This window comes from Phocoena sinus, chromosome 2 (genome assembly GCF_008692025.1).
Source record: "Phocoena sinus isolate mPhoSin1 chromosome 2, mPhoSin1.pri, whole genome shotgun sequence".
NCBI lineage: Eukaryota > Metazoa > Chordata > Mammalia > Artiodactyla > Phocoenidae > Phocoena > Phocoena sinus.
The window spans coordinates 48,214,455-48,238,459 of NC_045764.1; positions in this window are offsets into that span (position 1 = coordinate 48,214,455).

Sequence of the window (24,005 nt, forward strand, 5' to 3'; positions counted from 1 at the left end):
TTTGCTGATCAATGGAAGAGAATCATTTACAAAACTACAAATATAAACATTTAGTGAGATCCACAGGGTCTGAGAATACATGCCCAGGGAAATTAACTTGAATCTGGGATTTTAGGGATATGTGGAACTTAACCCATCTGAGGGGGCTTCAGGCTTAGAGAGAGTAGCAGTATGGATGAACGTACAGTGTAGAGTGAAGGTTGAATACATTTGAGAAACAGAAAAGATTCCAGTGGTATTGGGGCAGTGGGAAGAGATGTGTAATATGAAGTTGGATAGAAAGGCATGGACTGGTTTTAGAATACTGTTAAAAATTGTCTATTTTATCACTTTCCTTTGGAAAACGGTCATTGTCTTTTGGGGTAAAAGAAGAAAAGTTGGAGGGCTCCCTGCTTTTGTCTCTCCAGACATACGTGCTCTTCTCTTGTGATCTTCTTTTTACTCCTGAACATGGCTCAACCACTCTTTGAACATAATATCTATCTTTGTGAAACTGCATTTTCATGATCTTCACTTCTAGTACTAGGTGACCTTACAAATGAGGCTTACCAGTTCGGCAGAAGAAATCAAAGTGGAATGAAAAGTAATAGTTTAGGAATGGTCTGGCATCCAGATAAATATTTTCTAGGCAACTGAGTGCCCATCCCCTGTTTTTAGTGTGGTAGTCACTATACAATGATATAGAATAAACAAAGTAGATCCTAAGAGGAAGCATTATATTCATGTATTTTTTTTAACACATTAAAAGGCAATCAATTAATTATTTACTCACACCCATACTAGGCAGTTATTGCCTGGCCTAGGAAATGAGATCAGTATAATCAAGAAGAAAACTCAAAAACTCTCTTATACTAGCCATATTGACTTATTTTCATCCCAGATAAGCCCTCATTGAATTTGAATATAGTTCCTATCTACTTAAAAAATGAGTTGACTTGTATATAACTAACAAGTACCTACTGTATAGCACAGGGAACTCTACTCAATACTCTGTAATGGCCTATATAGGAAAATAATCTAAAAAAGAGTGGATATATGTATATGCATAACTGATTCACTTTGCTGTACACCTGAAACTAACACAACATTGTAAGTCGACTATACTCCAATAAAAATTTTTAAAAATGAGTTGACTAACATTTGGATGAAATATAATTTTTCACATTATATTGAATTCAGATAACAGCTCTTAAGATTCCAAGATTCTTTCCTTACTTAGATATTTTCTATAAATATTTTTTTCTTTATTTTAACAATTATTTTTGAAGTTTTATCATTTTTTTCTGTGGTTTCCTTTAGGGCTTCTAAGTGTTGGTCATTAAGTACTTCTCATTTTTTCCTTCAGTTTTGAGTTAACTTTTGCTAATTTCTTTCAGTTTGGGGCTTTTGTTGTCAATAGTTTCTACCTCAATAAAGGTAGAACAAGATGATTTATCATTCTTAATATAAAGCACATGTGACTCAAGCCCTGGAATTCTCTTGTTTTCATTTTAACAGTGAATCATTGAGTGTGACATGTATCCCCGAAAGAGTGTGTTTTGATAAATATTAGTTCTGTGGCATGTACTGTGGTATACGTATATTTTACACCAGAGCTTCTGTATTTTTCAAGGAAAAAAATGGGACACAGGTCCAAGAGACTACAAAGTTAAGTGGAAAATGGCAGAATAGAGCCAGGAATCTGAGCTGATTGTTGGCAGTATTACAGGAAAGGAAAGACAGAATCTTGGAGTTCCATGCTACCCGGGCAACCAGGACTGAGAGACCAAAATGCCAGAAAGAATTAAATGTGTTTAGGTAAGCTTGTTATTCTGTTACACATTTCCCATGAAGGCATTTGCTGATTCATAACTAAGCCCAACACAAAGTAGCAGTTAAAAGTCTAGGAAATCAAGCAGAAATTATGGAAGTCTCATGAAGTTGAGAAGATAAAATTGGAAGCCAGGAACCTCAAAAAAGGATGTCATGGTAAATAGTCCAGAATTCCAGTTAGAACCATCAGAGGGCTATGAATTAGAAGAAAGTTTTCATTTAATATAGTAGCCAAAAGCTATAATGTGGCCATGGAGCATGTAAAATGCACCCAGTCTAAATCGAAATACACTGTAAGTGCAAAATACAGAGCAGATATTGAAGCCTTACTACAAAAAAGAAGAATATGAAATATCCCACTAACAAACTTACATTGATAACGAGCTGAAGCAATAATAGTTTGGATATATTTGGCTAAATAAAGTAATAATAAAAGTTACTTTCTCCTTCTTCCTACCATTTAAATGAGCCATTTAATGTTTGAAATGATATGTGTCTCATATTTCTTTTGAAATGCACTGTGTAAAGGTGAGTCAGAAAAAGACTAGACCTCATAAAGACTTAAAGCAAGGTTTTAATTTGATCTCTTCTAGGCTAGATTTAAGATGATCTTCACTCTTGCTAACTACCTATCAAAAATCAAAAGAAAATACTTTCTGGAGGGAGATGGCTGCAGCCAAAACCTTAGACAACTATGTAACATATATTTTAAATTGTCATTTAATCAACAATTTTCAAACATATTAAAAGGTAGAATTGCATGATTATAAGACAGCAGAATAAAAGAAACATGATAGAAATAAACACATACACCATACTCCAGAAAATAATATTATCAGACATAGACTTTAAAATAAGTGTGATTAATATGTTTAAAAAATAGATGCCAAAATGTATAATTTCAGCACGCAATCTACAATGAAAAAATCAAAGGAAAAACATAGCACTGAAAAATAAAATAAGCAACATTAAGAATTGAATAAATGGGTTTAATAGCAGATTAGATACAGAAAAGACAATTCACTAGAAGAGAGCCATACTAAAGCATAAAGATAAAAAAAAAATACATAGGATAACACAAGCATATTTGTAATGCAATGAAAAATTAGAATATGCATGCAATTTGAGTATCTTAAAGGAGGAGAGAGAATGGTCCAGAAGCCATATTTGAAGTCATACTGGACATTAATTTTCTAAAAATGTTGAGAAACATCAAGCCTCAGATTTTAAGAAGAATTATAAGCATAGATCAGGATAAACATAAAGAAAGCTGCATGCTAGCACATCAGAGGTAAAATACTAAAAATTTTAGATTAAGACAAGGAAATATAGGAAGGAATGAAGAGCAAAAAAAAATAGATACTAATGGTAAAATATGTGTGTATATCTAAATGAACTTTAAATATGCAAAATAATAATACATTATTTGAAGCATGTAAGGCCCTTGAACTCTCAAAGAAGTGATAAAGTTTAATTTATAGATTAATTTATATTAGCTTCTAAAACCAAGGATGAATGTAGTTATCTCTAGGCTAAGAAATGAAAGAAAAGCGAATATGTAAGTAACAAGCTAATAAAGGATAAAAATGCTTGATTCATCCAAACAAAGAAAGAAGAAAGAAGAAAAATTAAAATATGTTGACAATTAGGAAAAATAATAAGAGGAGGAATTTAAATTTAAATATATTAATAGTAACAAACTATATTATGTATAAATAGATTACTTGTGTCAGTGAAAAGATTGGATAAATCTTAAAGATGGTATAAATTTTTACAAAGATTGGATAAAAAATGTGGATAGGGCTTCCCTGGTGGCGCAGTTGTTGAGAGTCCACCTGCCAATGCAGGGGACACGGGTTTGTGCCCTGGTCCAGGAAGATCCCACATGCCGCAGAGTGGCTAGGCCCGTGAGCCATGGCCACTGAGCCTGAGCACCCAGAGCCTGTGCTCCACAACGGGAGAGGCCACAACAGTGAGAGGCCCACATACCACAAAAAAAAAAAAAAAATGTGGATAATTACACATATATGAAATAAATATATATATGAAATATATAGGTGATACATATGATGATATATATGTGTAAGATATATAAAATATAGATATAATCTATATCTATATCGATAATGTCTATAGACAGATATAGATAAGAATGTTTAGGAAATTAAAATAGAAAGTTTATGCCATACAAAGACTAAACAAAAAAATGCAGATGTAGTGACTATAATAGCAGATAATGTAGATTCCGAGCAAAAATACTTTGCAATGATAAAATATTCAATCCAACAAGATGATAAAAATTCCAAATGTGTATGCACCTAAAATTATAGCCTCAAGAAAAAGAAATTGATAAAACTAAAAGGAGAAATAGACAATTTACAGTTAGCTTGTGATTTTAACCACCTTGTTCAGTAACTGATAGAAGAAACAGATTAAAATTACTTATATCTCATAGAGTATAGATGATTTCAATCACATGATTATCAAACTTGACCTTATTTATATACATAGAAATCTGAACTCAACAGCTTAAGACCATATGCTGAGCCATAAAGTAAGTCTTGACAAATTTCTAAGGATTGAAATCACAGAAAGTATATTCTATAACCACAGAGTAATTATGCTAAAATCAATAGAAAATAAAGCAGCAGAAAAAGCTTTAATTTCTCCAATAGTTTTCTAAAGAATCCACAGGTCAAAGAATACATTAGAAAATATTAGAAAATATTTTCTGCTGAATGATGATCAAACTGCAAATTTTCAAGACATGTGGGATGCAGCATAAACAATGCCTAGAGGGAAATGATAGTCTTGGAAACATGTATTAGAAAAGAAGAATGGCTGAAAATCAATGAGCTAAGTGTCTTCTGATGACATTAAAAACAGAAGTACAAATTAAATTCCCAAAAATGTAAAAGAAAGGAAACAATGGATAAGAGCAGACTTATACTCATAAAATTAAAAAAAAATACACTATATAGAAAATAGTAAAGTTAAAACTCAATTTTTAAAGGCTGCTAGGGTAAAATGTAAGACAAATTAACAAAATAAGGAATTGGGGGAAAAACAATATTATTAAGATATAATATTATGAATAATTTTATGTCAATGATTTTTAAAAATTATATTAAATGGACAAATTCCTAGTAAAATATAACTTTCCAATCTGATACAAGAAGTATTACAAACACTAATTATTTCTATATTTATTAAATATAGAAAGTTTAAAAATAAACAGTATGAATCTGTGGTGTTAATTATCAGGATATTGGTTGTTTTTGTCTAGGAGGGTGGGATAGTAACTGGGAAGGATCTTGAGGAGAACTCCTGATTTATTTATTTTTTTCTTTTTTTTTTTTTAACATCTTTATTGGGGTATAATTGCTTTACAATGGTGTGTTAGTTTCTGCTTTATAACAAAGTGAATCAGTTATACATATACATATGTTCCCATATCTCTTCCCTCTTCTATCTCCCTGCCTCCCACCCTCCCTATCCCACCCCTCCAGGCGGTCACAAAGCACCGAGCTGATCTCCCTGTGCTATGCGGCTTCTTCCCACTAGCTATCTACCTTACGTTTGGTAGTGTATATGTGTTCATGCCTCTCTCTTGCTTTGTCACAGCTGAACTCCTGATTTATTAATAAAACTTCATTTTTCAATCTGAATGGACAATAATATATATTTTTAAAGTTTACGTATAAAAGTATCCCCCCTTATCCACATGGGATAAATTTTAAGACCCCCGGTGGATGCCAGAAACCACAGATAATACTGAACATTATATATGCTATGATCATTTTTATACATACATACCTATGATAAAGTTTAATTTATCAATTAGGCACAGGAAGAGAGTAACAATGAATATTATATAATAGTAAAGGGGACAATCCATCAGGAAAACAGTTATTAGTATATATGCAGCTAACATAGGATCACCAAAATATATAGAACAATTATTAACAGAACTAAAGTAAGAAATTGAAAACAACACTATAATAGTAGGGGACTTTAACACCCCACTTACATCAGTGGAAGAATCATCCAAACAAGAAAATCAAAGAGGAAACAGAGGCCTTAAATGAAACATTATATCTGATGGATTTGATAGATTTGTACAGAACATTCCATCCAAATGCAGCAGAATATGCATTCTTCTCAAATGGACTTGGAACTTTCTCAAAGATAGACTGTATGTTGAGATACAAAAAAACTCAATAAATTTAAGAAGACTGAATAATATCAAGCATCTTTTCCAATTATAATGGTATGAAACTAGAAGTAAACTACAAGAAGAAAGCAGGAAAAATTACAAATTTGTGGAGGCTGAACATCATGTTACTGACCAACTACTGGGTAAACAAAGAAATCAAAGGTAAAATAAGAAATACCTGAAGACAAAGTAAAATGAAAATCTGACACACCAAAATCTATAGATACAACAAAAATTATACTTAGAGGGAAGTTTACACCAATACAGGCCTACCTCAAGAAACAAAAAAAATCTCAAATAAAACCCAACCTTACCCCTAAAGGAACTAGAAAAAGAAGAACAAATGGAGGCTGAAGTCAGTAGAAGTAGGGCATAATAAAAAAAAGAGAAATAAATGAAATAGAGACTTAAAAGACAATAGAAAATATCAATGAAACTAAGCTGGTTCTTTGAAAAGATAAAACTGACAGATTTTTAGTTAGACTCACTAAGAAAAAAATGAGAGAATGTTCTGAAAAATAAAATCTGAAACAAAAGAAGAGAAATAACAGATGCCACAGAAATACAAATGACATTAAGAGAATATATGAACAACCATATACCAAAAAATTGGACAACCTAGAAGAAATGAACAAATTCTTAGAATCATACATCCTTCCAAGAATGAATCCTGAAGAAATAGAAAATCTGAATAGACTGATTGATTACTAATAAAGAAAGTGAAACAGTAATTAAAAACCTCTCAAAAAAAGATGTCCAGTCCCAGATGATTTCACAGGTGAATTCTATAAAAATATTCAAAGATTTAATACCTACCCTTCTTAAACTTATCTAAAAAATTGAAGAGGAAGGAATGCTTCCTAACTTATTTTATGAGGCCAACATCACCCTGATGCCAAAATCAGACAAATACAATGCAAAAAAAAAAAAAAAAAAAAATCACAGGCCAGTATCTCCAACAAATATAGGCACAAAAATCCTCAACAAAATATTAACAAACCAAATACAACAATATATTAAAAGGATCATATACCATGATCAAGTGGGATTTATTCCAGGATGCAAGGATGATTCAACATCCATAAATCAGTCAACCTGATACACCGCATTAACAAAATGAAAGATAAAAACAAAATATGATCATTTCAAAAGATATAGAAAAAGTATTTGATAAGATTCAACACCCATTTATGATAATAACTCTCAAAAAAGTACATAAAGAAGGGATGGACCTCAACATAATAAAGGCCATATATGACAAAATCACAGCTAACATCATGCTTGATTGTGAAAAATTGAAAGCCATCCCTCTGAGATCAGAAACAAGACAAGTATCTCTACTCTCACCACTCTTATTTAACACAGTATGGAAGCCTTACCCAGATAATTTGGCAATAAAAGAAAAAACATACAAATTGGAAAGGAGGAAGTAAAACTGTCACTATTTGAAAACGGCATGATTTTGTGTATAGAAAACCCTAAAGAGTTAAAAAAAAAAAAAAACCCTATTAGATATAATAAAAAATGCAGTATAGTTTCAGGATACAAAATCAACAATAAAAATATATTGTGTTTCTATACACTAACAATGAGCTAAAAGAAAAGGAAATTAAGAAAACAATCCAATTTACAATTGCAAAAAAAAGAATAAAATAAACAGGAATAAATTTAACCAAGGAGGTGAAAGACCTGTACTCTGAAAGCTATAAGACATTGTTGAAAAAAATTGAAGAAGACACAAATAAATGAAGCAATACTTCATGCTTATTGATTGAAATAATTAACAATGTTAAAATGTCCATATTACTTAAAGCAATCTACAGATTCAATGAAATCCCTATCACAATCCCAAAGAAATTTTTCATAGAAATAGAACAAAAAATTCTGAAATGCATATAGAACCACAAAAGACTTTGCATAGCCAAAGTGATACTTAGAAAAAAGAATAGGCCTGGAGGTAGCACAGTCCCTAATTTCAAACTATATTACAAAATTACAGTAACCCAAACAGCATGATATTGACAGAAAAACTGATACATAGATCAATGGAACAGCATTGAGAGCTCAGAAATAAACCCACACATAAATGGAAAATTAATTTATGAGCCAGAAGTAAAGAACATACAATGGAGAAAGGACAGTCTATTCAATAAATGGTATTGGGGAAACTGGACAGCCACATGTAAAAAAATAAAACTAGACACTATCTCACACCATACACAAAAATCAACTCAAAATGAATTAAAGACTTGAATGTAAAACCTGAAACCATGAAACTCCCAGAAGGAAACATAGGCTGTATAATTTTTTTTTTATTGGTCCATATGTGACCCATCTTATTTTAATTAATTATTTAATTATCAGATACTGAAATCTAATTATGAATCCTTCAAATGTGTAGTCTTTTTTTAACACCTTTATTGGAGTATAGTTGCTTTACAGTGTTGTGTTAGTTTCTGCTGTATAACAAACTGAATCAGTTGTATGTATACATATATCCCCATATCCCCTTCCTCTTACACCTCCCTCCCATTTTCCCTATCCCACCCCTCTAGGTGGTCACGAAGCACTGAGCTGATCTCCCTATGCTATGTGGCTGCTTCCCACTAGCTATCTATTTTACATTTAGTAGTGTATATATGTCAATGCTACTCTCTCGCTTTGTCCCAGTTTATCCTTCACTCTCCCATGTCCTCAAGTCCATTTTCTACGTCTGCATCTTTATTCCTGTCCTGCCCCTAGGTTCATCAGGACCATTGGACCATTTTTTTTTTTTTTTTTTTTAGATTCCATATATATACGCATTAGCGCACTGTTCATGGGAATGTAAATTAATACAGCCACTATGGAGAACAGTATGGAGGTTCCTTAAAAAACTAAAAATAGAACTACCATATGACCCAGCAATACCACTACTGGGCATATATCCTGAGAAAACCAAAATTCAAAAAGAGACATGTACCATAATGTTCATTGCAGCACTGTTTACAATAGCCAGGACATGGAAGTCACCTAAGTGTCCATCGACAGATGAATGGATAAAGACAATGTGGCACATATATACAATGGAATATTACTCAGCCATAAAAAGGTGAAATCTTGTCATTTGCAACAACATGGATGGATCTTGAGGGTATTATGCTAAGTTAAATAAGTTAGATGGGAAAAGACAGATATCATATGATTTAACTCATATGTGGTATATAAAAATCAAATAACAGCAAAAAATAAATAAATGAATAAACTAAATCAAAAGAAAACAAACATGTAGATACAGAGAACAGAGTAATGGTTACCAGAGGGGAAGGGGTCGGGGGATGGTGAAATGGGTAAAGGGCATCAGCTGTTTTGTGAGGGACAGAAAGTAGATTTTTGGAGGTGAGCACCCTGTAGTGTTTACAGAAGTAGAAATGTAATGTTATACACATGAAACATTTAATATTATAAACCAATGTTACCTCAATAAAAAATTAACAAAAAAAGAGATTGACAACACTAACTAATAATAAAATAGAACAATTATAACAATATGCTGTAATAAAAGTTATGTGAATGTGGTCCCTCTCCCTCATTAAATATCTTATTGTAAAATTTAATGCCTTTTCCATCTTAACTAAGCACTGTGGCTGCTACTGCTGCAGTTTGAGGTGTGACGGCAAATGTAGCACAAATTTCTTTTTCCTCCTTCACAATTTCACTGATAGAATATTTGTTCTTACCAGAGATCTTAGCAACCTCAGCAAACAATTTGTTTTCATATTAACTAGAGAACTTTACATTTTCAATTAAAGGAAGCACCTTATGGCTTCTCTTTGGCATGTGCGAATTGCCAACATCACTACTCTTATGCTTTGGGGCCATTATTAAGTAAAATAAGTGTCACTTGAACACAAGCGCTGCAGTACTGCCACAATCAATCTGATAACCTAGACGTCTACTGAGTAATGAGTGGGATAACTGGACAAAGGGATGACTCATGTCCCACCTGGGACGAGGGGGAGGGAGTGAGATTTCATCATGCTATTCAAACAGTGAACAGTTTAAAACTTACTGTTTATTTCTGCAATTTACCATGTAATATTTTCAGGCCTTGGTTGACTGCAGATAACTGAAACCTCAGAAAGCAAAACTTTGGATAAGGCGGGTATACTTTTCCAAACTATGGTTAAGGAAAAAACAAACAACAAAACAATACTTCAATCAAACATGTTAAAGGAAAGACAAATTATCCTTCTGCAGAAAATTATATTACAAAAGTGTTGACACATGAAAAGCCAAAGATATGTAACCAAAAATATAGGAAAACAATGTTAGAGGTGTGTGTCAGGTTCTTAATTGATAAAAATAGTATGCTGTTTTTCTGGAGAAGTTCAGCATATATCATTTAGGATGCTTTTACTTGTGCAGAACAGAAAAAACAGCCCATTTGTTGAAACAGTAAGAAAGGGAAACCAGGATCTCACAGAAGAGGAGGTTCAAGATGAGCAGACTTAGGGTTATGCAGACCAAAGCTCCTCCCTTCTCTCAGCTTTGCTCTACATGGACTTTATCTTCACCCCAAATCTAGATACTATGGTGACTTGCAATGGTCCTTATCAGGGTTTATGGTTTCTTTGTGCATGTCTGGTGACAGAGAGATGAACTGCCATCATTTGGCTCCTTCTTTCTTTTCTTCTTTTTTTAATTTTCTATAATTTTACAGTGATTGATAATTTTTAACTTTGGGGTTTTATTCCAACATAAAGATTGTTTATTTTTTCCTTTTAACCATTAACTTTTTCTTCTTTTGTTACTATTTTTTAAAATTGAAGTCTAATTCATATACTGTTAACACATCTTAGTTTCAAGTGCACAACATATTGATTCAATATTTGTATACATTTTGAAATGATCAATGCAATAAGTCTAGTTAACATCTATCACTATACATAGTTACAAATATTTTTTCTTTTTTTCTTGTGATGAGAACTTTTAAGACCTACACTCTTAGCAACTTTCATATGTGATACAACATTATTAACTGTAGTCACCATGCTATACATTACATCTCCTAAGTTACTTATTGTATAGCTGGAAGTTTGTACCTTTTGACTCTCTTCACCCATTCCCTGTCCAATCCTCCCTCTGCTACACCCTGTAATGACCAATCTGTTCTCTGTTATCTATATGCTTAGTTTTGGGCTTGTTTTATATTTTTAGATTCCACATGTGAGATCATACTGTACTTGGCCTTCTCTGTCTGACTTATTTCACTAAGCATAATGCCCTCAAGATTCATCCATGTTGTTGGAAATGGCAACTTGGATCCTTCTTAAGAGCATTGTCCCTAACGATTTTTCTTAAGAATTGTCCCCAACTTCCAGAATCTCATTAGTCAGAACTGGATCAAATGGTCTATCTTTAATCAGTATGGAATAAAAATATCCTTAGAGCAATCAGACCCATCCTTGATGGTGGAACTCAGCTTCTCTAAGGCAACAGACTGTATGAGGGTGGGTTGGGGATATGAATAAAACAATGGGATGATGAATAGTGAGTACCTCAAGCAGTCATTAGGGTCCTCTAGGAAATATGGGTGCAACATCCATTCAACAATTTCATTCATAATTGTGCCCTTCGTATTTCTGTTTTATTCACTAGGATATTTTTGCTTACTTCTTGAGAATTGTGCCTTGAATATCCTCTGCCATTAAGCATCCTTGACTTAGATTTGTCTAAAAGACCTTTTAGTACTTGCTTTAAAACCTATGTAGTTATACTTAAATTCTTGCATTAAATTTTTATATGAAATATTTTCATTTCCCAAGTTATACACTAACTTCAATCATATTTATATGTGCATTTCACGTTGGCCTTTGTTTTCTTAATGTCATTGCATTGCATTGAGTACTTAGCATTAGTCCTGCTCTCACACACCACACATTTTCTTGGAGCTGAGAGCAATGCTCAGAGGGGAGATTTGGGATAAAGTTATCTGGAAAAACAGGTAAAAGCAGTAGATAAAGGAGTGTTGGGAGCTGGATTCAACCATCCTGCTAAACTCAGAATTCTGGCACATTTTGCATCAAAAGAAGTTAATATTCCCAGAATGTACTTTAGGAATTTGGGGCAGCTTCTGAGGCATGGACCAAATATCAATATGCCCAAAATTCTTTAACATTGTCAGTGCTGGAAACTTTCCTCGGGATCCAGTCTAAAAGAAGTGGATATTCACTAACCACACTGTGACTCAATCAGCAACAGTATAAAGTATCTGATTCCATTTTTTTATTTGTAATAGATAGGACATATCCTCCGAACTTCATGACTTTCTTGTATGACATCCTATTATCCTGTTACCTGCCTATCCCAGACTGTTGTTATCAGGCTATCAACCTTCACTTATCACAGATATGTGTGTACATATACACATATACAGGAAATTGGAGATACCAAAATGAAATTAAAAGTATAATTATTTCCATTCAAAATATTCAGTTTTACAAAATAATTCACAATAACATTATTTATAATGAATTTCCCTATGACTCTGAAATAGAATTTTATTCACAAAATTTTATTTTTATGTAAAATCAGTGTTTATTGAATTAATGCTCCATACCAAAAAAAAAAGAAAAAAAAGAAAATCAAAGTTTTGCAACAGGATGAAAGCAAATACTAATTATTATAGAAATTGTTATCATTCAAGTCTTAACTGTATACTGTAGAAAAAAACTTGCTTTATTTTTTTAGATAGTGTTTCAACATACCCTCTGCTGTCTGGGAATAAGATATTGGGTCATTTATAAAGGTTCAAAGAGATCTTTAGATTTCCAAACACACAAAAAGCTAGAAAAGACTATGTATAAACTCTTTACAAAGTGGTGAAGATGACTATAGCTGGATCTACTCATACAAAATGTAGGATTGAAGCCTGAAATTGGATGTAACTTTAAAAACGACAGCTTGGTTGCCTCCCTGAGCTCCCGTGGAGATAACATATACTCCAAAGCTGGGTAAATCTGTTGTAGATCTTGGCTGCAATTTATAGGTGGTGCATCTTTGGAAAAGTCACATCATCTCTCTTGGCCTCCCTTTTTTCTTTCACAAGATGGAGATAATTGGTGAATTGAACGTGGCCTCTGGGATAAGTCAAACCCTCAAATTTCAAAACTACTGATCAATAAAGGTGTGATTTATGGCAAGCTCCTTTACTTTCTCAAATGTTTCCCATCTACAAAATGGGAGTGATGCTTAACTTGCAGATTTCTTGAGAAGATTAAATAAGATATGTATTGTTCTTGTAGTACATGAAACCCAAAAGCATTTGATAATAGCAAGAGGGCTCTACCACGGGTTAGGAACTATTTGAGGAACTAACAATACATAGGTGAAAGGCAGCAGAACGTTTAACTGCAAAGAACTCAGCAAAATTAAGTTCCTGTAGGGCTTAAATGAGATAGTATCTGTAAAGAAAACTAGCACATGTGAGCACTCAATGCATGTTACTTTTTACTTTTTTTTTTTTTTTTTTTGTCCGCGCTGTGCAGCATGTGGTATGTTAGTTCCCAGACCAACCTGTGCCTCCTGCAGTGGAAGCGGGGAATCCTAACCCCTGGACAGCCAGGGAATTCCCAGTTTTTAACTTTTTTGAAGTTTATTTTATGGAAATTGACTCCTGATGCTCAAAGGCTACATTTAGAGATGTTTAATGAATAAGATGCCTAAATAAATAATTTTCACTTAATATTTAAACATAATTTTAAAAAATGTTGCAGGGTGTGTAGATCTCATTTATAATGGTGGTAGTTGTTTCCTGGGCATCTATGGTTGCCCATGCACTTTCATTCCCACTACATTCCATAATGTTCTCCACAACTTCATGAGAATGTATCAGCTGCATTTTACTAAGAGAAGCTCAGAGAGGTTAGGTAGCACGCCTGAGAGCATGCATCCAAGCTTGCGCACACATGCACGCATTGTGACGCTCACTGTGTCCTCTCCCTTCCCGGGTGCCAGCTGTCTGGTGCACTGGCACTTTAGGTGCAGCCGAGGGCGCTTGACCTTTGTCCATCCCGTTAGATCATCAGAGCAACCAACAGGCCTGTGACACTTAAGGTGGCAAGGCAGCTGCAGGCTTGCCCACCTGACAGCTGGATTTGGAAATAAAACGGGTGCAAGGTAATGACTGCACTGCCCAGGGATTAGAAAGGCTGGGGCTGCTCTCTGAGGCTCCTTGAATCCATGTGCGCTGCTGCTAACTATAGTATTAGCAGGAGTAATAATAATGTCATGGTAGCTTGGTAGTAACAGCAGTGGTAATGCTAGCCGCAGTGGAAGCAGCAGCAACACTAGTAGTGATGATAACAATAATAAAAGCGGGAGCAGCAATCACAATAATAATACGCCTTTTCAGGAAAGATGGTCTAAAAGGGTTAAGAATCATAGGAAAGCGACAGTCTGGACGGGCTGAAAACCCCTAGCGGGATGGAAGGGTATAAAGATGCCAGGAAGTGGCTGGGGAATAATAAAATAAGAGGGAGGCTAAACCAGTGACCCTTGTCGGCAGTGAAAAGCGGCAGATTAGAAAATGTTTCATGCTAATTTCCATGGAGATTTCTTTAATTTATAGAAGATTGCTTCCCAGCCTGGCCTGCCGCGCGCCGGCAGTGTCCTCGGTGGTCGCGCTGCCTGGATGCTCTGCAGCGCGCGGGTCACTCCTGCGCCTCCTCCGACGTCTCTATCAGCTCCGCCCGCGCGCTCTCCTGCCCCTGCTCTCGCTTTTTTTTTTTTTTTTTTCTTTCCGCCACAGTGTTAAGATTCTTGTCACATGATGGCTTCATCGGGCCCCCTCTTCTCCTGATCCTTTCAAACTCTTTCTCCTGCCTGGCATATCAAAGGAGATTTGTGGGTCACCGAGCCGGGACGCCGCATATGAAGTCATCAGCCCGCTGGGCACCACCTCGCTCATTTGCCGCGTTGTTCTTGCGAGACGCTGGGGGTTGCTGGGTCTCTTCAATAACTCGATTAGTAGTTAAGCGACATATGTGAGCTTTGAAAGATATAATATATATATATATATATATATATATATATATATATATATATGTATAAAGTTAGAGACAGTCCGAGAGTTTAGTCTCACTCTCCCAAATGAAACTTATTAGAGCATAAAATAAAGGAACACATCATAGGACTTAGAAATGCTTTACAGTTATTATTGTTTACCATTATGGTTATCATTTTAGGATTTATTTAACAATTTAAATATTAAACTCACTGCTAATTCAGTCACAAAATTACGAGCTGCAATTGTTTTTGGTATGTATATATGTGCACAGGCCTTTTAAATAAAAACTGTTTTAGGTTTACCAAATAATTGAGATTTGAATGCTTTTGCCATAACAGTAAAATACATTTTAATTGCAAGTGTTATACAAGGTATCTGTATATGGATGGATGGATATACCGTATAAGATGTAATCTCTAAAATAAAGACTCAGACATAGAGAATGGGCTTGAGGACACAGGGAGGGGGAATGGTAAGTTGGGTCGAAGTGAGAGAGTGGCATGGACATATGTACACTACCAAATGTAAAACAGATAGCTCGTGGGAAGTAGCCACATAGCACAGGGAGATTAGCTCGGTGCTTTGTGAACACCTAGAGTGGTGGGATAGGGAGGGTGGGAGAGAGACACAAGAGGGAGGAGATATGGGGATATATGCATATATATAGCTGATTCCCTTTGTTACAAAGCAGAAACTAACACACCATATAAAGCAATTATACTCCAATAAAGATGTTAAAGTAAAATAAAATGAAATAAGCCCCAGAGACAGGCTGAGTATTTAAATGGGTTTCCAGGTAAAGATGGCTCTTGTTTGCAGAATTCTGTAGGACAGATGAGAAGACTGCTCCTTCCTACCTCCTCATGATCTTGCTCGTGCTTCATCCAGCTCTCTTAAGGCAGGAAATGGGCATAATTACCACTGAAGCTCTAACTAAAGCCTTAGGCACTGGCTTCAGTGGAAGTTGGAGAAAAACTGTTCTGCCAAGTCATTTTTGATCAAAGACTCAAGCCTTGGCTGCTCCTATAGTCTGTATTCCTTTTAACTGTGTTTTTTCCTATACTTGAAACTTTGTTTCTCTTATACCTGAATGGATACCTTCCAGGCTGTATTTCCAAAGGGTCACTGCCACGTTGCCTTATTTTTGCAGGCACAATTGTTATGAATATGCTTTATTTAGTCACACCTTGAAAAGTCAGGGCAAGTTTCTTTGGCGTTAATTACCTATCATAAAATTCTGCCTTTAAAAAACTGAAGTGTCCGCTGAAAATTTTGCCTAAAGACATAAATTCTCAATCAGTGAGGTGTGTTTGGGGAAGTACAATGTGGGTTTTGCATTGAAATTCTTTTTGTAACTAAATGTAGCAATAAATTGTATATATTATATTTGTATATCATATAATATCAAAAAATATAACCTTTTTCTATGTCATGCATAGATTAACTCACAAGTACTATATTTAGCTAAAGAAAAGTTCTTGAGACCCTTTTCCAGAACTTTGCTGTTTAGTCACTAAAAATTACTCAGAGTTGAGATGGCAATTATGTGACATTCCTGCCACCATTTTCTTCTACCATGCCCGTGGCAGAGGTTGGCAAAGAATCCTGGTCGGCATGTGTCTAAACAGCTTCTTCAATCCACCAACCAGGAGCCCAGGGCCTATACATCAGATGAATTCTATTCGCCATCCATTATTCAGGTTAATAAGCATGCTTTGTAATTGTGAGCTAATAAAATTGTCCCTTATTATCAGTTCTTGAATATTTACAATGTAAAGTTTTTATTTGATGGTACCTATGACAAGAAGGTTGATTTTTTTAAAAATTATTTTGGCCGCACCACGCCACACATGGGATCTTAGTTTCCCAACCAGGGATCCAACTCACGCTCCCTGCAGTGGAAGCATGGAGTCTTAACTACTGGACCAACAGGAAAGTCCCAAGAAGGTTGAGTTTATGTATGTTTCAACCCTGAGAGATTTTGGACAGATGTTAGACTCTACTTTGCTGTTTCACTTTGACAATATTCAGAAACTCATTTGTAGAATGTAGAGACCCTTTAGATAAGTTCCTGCATCTGGAAGCACTGCCCTGTAAACTGGGGTTGGATTTCCAAAATGAGAAAAGACATACATTTCCAACCGGCTGCCACAGTCACTTGCGGCCTCCAGATTTTGATAACACGGCTACAAATATTTACACTGAAGAACTGTGATTCATAACCAATTATAATATTTTTAATAATAGCATATTAAAATCTTTCTCTCTAACAAAATGTGGAAGGTATTAAGGAGTTTTTCTTTCTTTCTTTCCTGTTTCAAACATACATACATTTTGCATCTCAGAAATTTCTAATGAGGCATGGTGTCTATGGTAGAAATATTAGTCTGGAAATGGAGCATATGCTTGGAATTATAGGATTTGAGATTTGATAACCCCTCAATCATAACAGTGGTCATGGGTCACGTCTATTAAAATGAAACCTTAGCTGTCATGTTGAGGGAAAATACCAACATGTTTGCTTTACTTTGTTCTCATTAAGCTCCTGTGTTTAATATTGGTCTCTCATATTCATCTCTCTTTGTCACCTCCTTAAAATTTCAGATTACTCTTGCATTTAATTCTGGGCTTAATGACTGTACCTTCTCACAGGATCAAATACCATCATCCAGAGTTAAAGTTAGGCAGGATGGTAAGTGTTATATCATTAATTTCATAAATATGCAATAGTAAAATTAAGTGTTACCCAGTGCTGTCAGTGTTCAGCAAATTCCTTCATGTATGCTAGAATATATTAACTGACAATGTGCCTGGGATATTAGATATTCACACTTTGTAAGAAGATTTTCCAAAAGTGATTTTGCCCCCTTTGTTTAAGGGTTGTATGGATTGTCAAGATAGGAAATGAGAAAGGGGGATTTTATATCACATCTTAGTGCCCAGACCAGATATGTCACCACTTTCCACTGTCAGTGGAAATGTTCTTAGTGGACTCAGAATCCTTATGACACTTTGATTCTTACATTAATACTGATGAGAGCTGAGGTATAAGCCAGGAACTATTTATTAGTGTCTTAATGCAGATAATATAACCCAAATAATCTCAATATTTAAGCAGTGTTTTAGGAGCTTTAGGCCTACTTGCCTTATTTGGATAATCCTATTTTTTATCTCTTTTGGGAATCTGCAAATTTCCATTGATTGATGTTGATGACATCTCCAGTCTTGCTTATGTCTTTTGGAGTGAAAAGATGGAAAGCAGTAGCTGGGCCTAAGATGAGAGAGGTGCTGGGAGCAAACAAAGATAGAAAGTACAAAACAAAGAGAGGAAACATTGCTAGTAGAAAGGCTTTTAAGATTTTTAGTATATATAAGTGTGTTTTACCCCTCCTCCCATCAGTGCTTCCACTTGACTCTGCCTATTCATCCAAAAAAAAAAAAAAAAAAAGAGAGAAAAAAGATTTTGAAGGTTGAGTGAGAATAATACCCCCAGATGGCACCAAAAATGGCACATGAAACTTACCAGAAATGGCACATGACTTACTTTTTAACTACTTTCAGAACCCAAGAATAAATGGGTAGGGATAACAGTTAGGGTTCTGAGAATAGACCCTACCCAAAGTCTGGCTCCTGGGCCGGGCTTCCCCAGCCTTGGCACAGTTCATATTGGTGCTGGATGATTCTTTGCTGTGGGCTGTCCTGTGCACTGCAGGATACTTAGCTGCATTTCTGGCTTCTAACCCACTCTCACCACTGTGGTGAGATAACCAAAAATGTCCCCCTCCAAGTTGCCAAATGTCCTTGGGGAAATCGAGGAGGCAAAATGGTCTTGTGTTGAGAACCACTGTTTTGGGATACTTCACTTTTTCACTCACTGTGCATTTTCCCATCTCTTCTCTTCTCCATCCCTTTACCACTAACACCCTCTCTAGCTTCCTCCCTTTCATCTTTTAGGTCTCAGCTGAGTAGGTTGCTCCTCTAGGAAGTTCTCCTTGACTTGGAAGGATTTAGGTGCCTTACCTGTGCCCCAGACCTAGCAGGCATCAATCAGTCTTTACAGCCTCCCACCCAACCCCCATGGGAGTGCTAGGCCCTTTACAGGAACTGAGTCTGCCCTCCAGGTACTTCTGCCCCGAGCATTGTTCCTAACACAGGAGAAAAAGTGCCCACGGGATGGATGTTGAGCAAGCAAAAGTGGAAGACTGAATTACAGGTGTGCTTTGCATATATGGATCCCTATTTTGACCAGGGCAAATGCCAAAGCAATCTTCCCTTTCTTAGTAAAGCCTGAGCCTCTTTCAGAGCTACTTTATAAAATTCGTTCCACAGCAGCATAATGACGAATGTAATTTCTAAGGTGACTGGCTGCTTTATTTGGCTGTTATTTTCCCAAAGAACTCATTTAGGAATTTAGGTTGATAAAAATGTCAGCTCTGCTGGTGCTTTTCACTTCAATATGGCATATTTCCCTGGTCCCCAAACCTTGGGGAAAACACTCCCCTAGAGAGCCGGAGGGAAGGGAAGCAGGCCTCTCCTTGTGCCAATGTTTCCTGCCCTCTTCTCCAGGCAGTCTGCTTGTAGAGAAAGAGGACTTGGCAGGCAATGAGGCTTTTCCATGGGCATGCGCTGGAGAGTTTCCACCACAATGGCAGGATCACACCTTGTGTCTGGATCCTCTCCTGCTTCATTAAGATTTTTCTGTGCTGTTCCCTCTCATTCTTCTTAGGAAGTGGGCCATTTCAAAAGGAGTGAGATGAGTCTAATTTTGTGCTTTCAAAAAGCACACAGGCAAAATTTAGATACATATGGATGCATGGACCCAGCATATGAGCTGCATTGACTCCCAAACACTGCAGAGAATGATGTCTGAGCAGGATGTTCTCTCCCTTTCAAGCCCAGGAGCCTCTCCCTCTCCTTGGCCTTGAAATATCTCAGCAGGAAATGTAGTTTTAGCAAAAGTAAAGGCACACCAGAGGACAGAAATTTAATGTAAACAAGGCATAAAATAGTGAGAAAAAGATTTTTCCTCTTGCTTTGGTATCTCCCCCTACCTTGCCTGCTTACCAAAACAAACAAACAAACAAAAAGTAGGTCAAGTAACATACCTTCAGAGGAAGAAAGAAGGCTGAGACAGAATGTTCTCAACAGTCTTGAGTTGGCATGGTCATCCAGTATTTGTGTCTCTATCTCCCTCCATTTGTCAAAAATACAATGAAACAAGCTAATGAGTGGTTTCCAAATTGCAGGCAATCAAGAATGCCCCTATTTTAAGTAACAAAACCAAGTAACTGAGTACCAAAGGACCACATTCACTCTTGTGATACATGACAAGTTTGTGAATTAGTATGTTTCCCTTAATGGTAATTCTTGACATTTATTGAACATATGTTGTGTGCTAAGTCACTGAGCTAAATCAAGAAGTCACTGAGCTAAGAACGTTATAAATATCATCTCATTTCATTACAACAGCCACTTACAATTATTGTCCATCCACAGGACTAGCGGAATAAAATAGTGTGGAAATTGCAAGAACCAGGCACATGGAGTTCAACTTGGCTGTTTAATTATTTTTATTTTTTAATTTAACTTTTAATTTTGAGATAATTATAGATTCACTTGTAGTTGTAAGAAAAGAAACTTAGAGATTTGTGATCTGTGTACCCTTTGCCTGATTTCCCCCCAATGGAAACATCTTGCAAAATTTGAGTACAGTATCACAACCAGAAAATTGATACTGATCCACTGATTAGAAAATGCCAAATTTGTTTTCCAGAGTGGCTTTACAAGTTTACAGTTCTACTAGCAATGTATGAATGATCTGATTACTCTGCCTCTTCACTGGCATTTGATGTTTATCATTATTTTTAATTTTAGCCATTCTGTTAGGTCTGTAGTGACATCTCATTGTGGTTTTAGTTTTTTTAAAAGTTTTTTTGATGTAGACCATTTTTAAAGACTTTATTGCATTTGTTACAATATTACTTCTTTTTTATGTTTTGTTTTTTTGGCCACAAGGCATGTGGGATCTTAGCTCCCCGACCAGGGATCAAATCACCACTCTCTGCATTGGAAGGCGAAGTCTTAACCACTGGAAGGCCAGGGAGTCCCTCACTGTGGTTTTAATTTACCTTTCCCCAGTGGCTAAGCATCTTGAACATCTTTTCATGTTGTTTAACTATCTTGGTATGTAGCTCTCAATTTTTAAAATTTCTCTATCTCCCTCCATAGATGGATTTTTTAAGTAGATATCCATGTATATGAATAAAGATGTAAGGGGCATCTTGTTATTTGTCATATGGCACTCAGAAGAAGATGAATAAGGTGCAGTCAAAAGAGATTCATGGGAGCCAATATCATATGGTCTTTTCGGATCTTTTGCCATGCACAAAGCTGTAATGTAGGCAGTGGGAAGAATTACTATCTGTCTATATATCTATCTATCTTTCTATCTATCTATCTGTCTATCTAATCTCAAGAACATTTAGGATGCTATTAATAGTAAAGAGAAAGTTCCTGGAGTATCTAGCTTTTGTTTTATTTTAACTTCAATAAAAATGTGCTTCTAAGTGCTTGTTATCATATACTGATCCATGGTCCAATTTGAAGATTTGTTTCTTTGTGTTTTTTCTGTAGAGGGAGAGATCACTGTGGGGTAACCCTGATCCTTCACTGCATCTGGGTCATCAGAGAGGTGAGAGCTATAGTCAATAGATCCCAGCAAATAGCATGCTCTCTGGTGAAATCCCCCACTATTTTCCTTTATTTCTAAACAGTTCTATGTTTTTGGTGTTCTGGGTAACCCTCCAATTATCACCTTTAGAGCTAGGTCAGCAATCTTTCTGGTGAGATCATGAGATAAAAAAAAATTGATATAAGACAAGTCACAGTGTGACTTCCAGTTGGTTAGTTAACATCTCTGAGTCCACTTTTCTCAACTGTGACTCAGGAATAACACTTCAGATTGTAGTTGTGAGGATTAAATGGGATGATCATGTACAGTGTTAAGTACAGGTTCTGCTCATGATAATCACCCCCCACACCCTGCCTCCCAATGACATTTCCATTTCTACCTTTTCTTGCCTCTTGCTTCAAGCTCTGCATACTGGGAGCCCTGATTTTCCACTAACAACGGTATTAACTACACCAATTTGGTATAACCAGTCCCTATTGAACTCACTCAGGCACCTGGGGATTAAGATAAGTCTCCTGCTGCCATCACACACCAGCTAAGTTTTTCCCCAAGCACTCTGAACTTATTGCATCAAGTCACAGGGTAGAGACATTTTACTTTGGAAGACTGGCCTATCTACTCCAACTTTCTTGTTATTTCCCTTAAAAAGCAAAATTTAAAGACTAAAGACTGGGGATTTCCCTGACATATGCTACATCATGGATGAACCTTGTAGATATTATGCTATTTGAAGTAAGCCAGACATCAAAGGACAGATCCTGTATGATTCCACTCATGTGAGGTACTTAGAGTAGCCAAATTCATAGAGTCAGAAAGTAGAATTATGGTTGTCAGGAGCTGGGGGGAGGAGGGAATGAGGAGTTAGTGCTTAACGGGCACAGAGTTTCAGTTTTCCAAGATGGAAACAGTTCTGGAGATAGATGGTGTTGACTTTGTACAAAACTGTGGATGTACATAATGACACTGAATTGTACACTCAAAAACGGTTAAAATCGTTAATGTTATGTATATTTTATGGCAATTTAAAAATAAATCAGTAATATTTTGATTTGTTTTGTTTTAATGGCTACCTACACTTGAATATGTGCAGTGGCAAAGACTTCACTTCAACAGGAAATCCAATTTAATTTTGGATAGCTCTAATTGCCATAAGATTTTCCTTTTGCTGGACTGAAATGTGTTTCTTCTGAACATTAAGCAGTGACCTTAGTGCTTTCCCTTTGAGTTGTATAAAACATCTTCCACACAATTGTGTTTAAACATCCAAATTTTGGTACTGCATTTTCCCTAAGCCCCTTGTTCTAAATAAACAATCCATTTTCCTTTTCCATTGGCTCTTCATATGGCAGATGTTTCTAGACCTGGCTATTTTATCATTCTTTGCTTAATTGATATTCCTATAAAACAACTATCCCCCAATTTAAAAAAAACACAAAAAACAAAAACATGCTGCTGGGAACTGACCACCATTCACTTGAGGTGAATGTATCATAACCTTCATGTCTGTGGATACTATGGTTCTATTAATGCATCCTAATATGGCACCCAACTTTTAAACACTCATGGCAGAGTTTTGTCTCAGTTATAACTGCTATGTGGCCACTCAAAACATTCTCATGTCGTAAGTTGCCTACCTCCAGATGCAGAGCCTATCTGCTGATTCTCAGTTCATTTGTCTATTCCTCCAGCATGGTGGAAAGCCTTCTACTCATGCCAGGTTTGGGGCCCTGGAGATGCCATTCTGATTCCTGTTGTCAAGAGCTCATGGTATTTTGTGAGTTAGGTGGGAGGGGTGATGAGCAGCATGCAACATGAAGCTGATAATTAGCCAGCAGGAGAGATATGCAGTGATAAAATATGGACCAGATGCAGGGGTAGTATAGGAGATGCAAGTGATGGGTTAGGACAGGAGGAGGCTTAGGGCAGGTTTCCTGGAGGAGAGGTCTGACAAGGGATAGTATTATCTAATATTATAATATTATGTTTGCTTAATCCTTCAGAGGCTGACCCTTGTCTATTTTGAACCTACTTCTTTTACCTTTCCCTCTTAGTGGCATGATCTCACACACTGTGAAAGTGATGACCCAGCTGTGGCTAATTATAGCCAAAAGTGAAACTCACCAAGCCATCCTTTTGTCTAATTTAATTTTTGGTGCTACATCTTCCACTCTGGCTTTTCTATAAACTTTGTCCAGTGTTGGCCCCTAATCTTCAGAAATAACAAGAAAAATATTGTT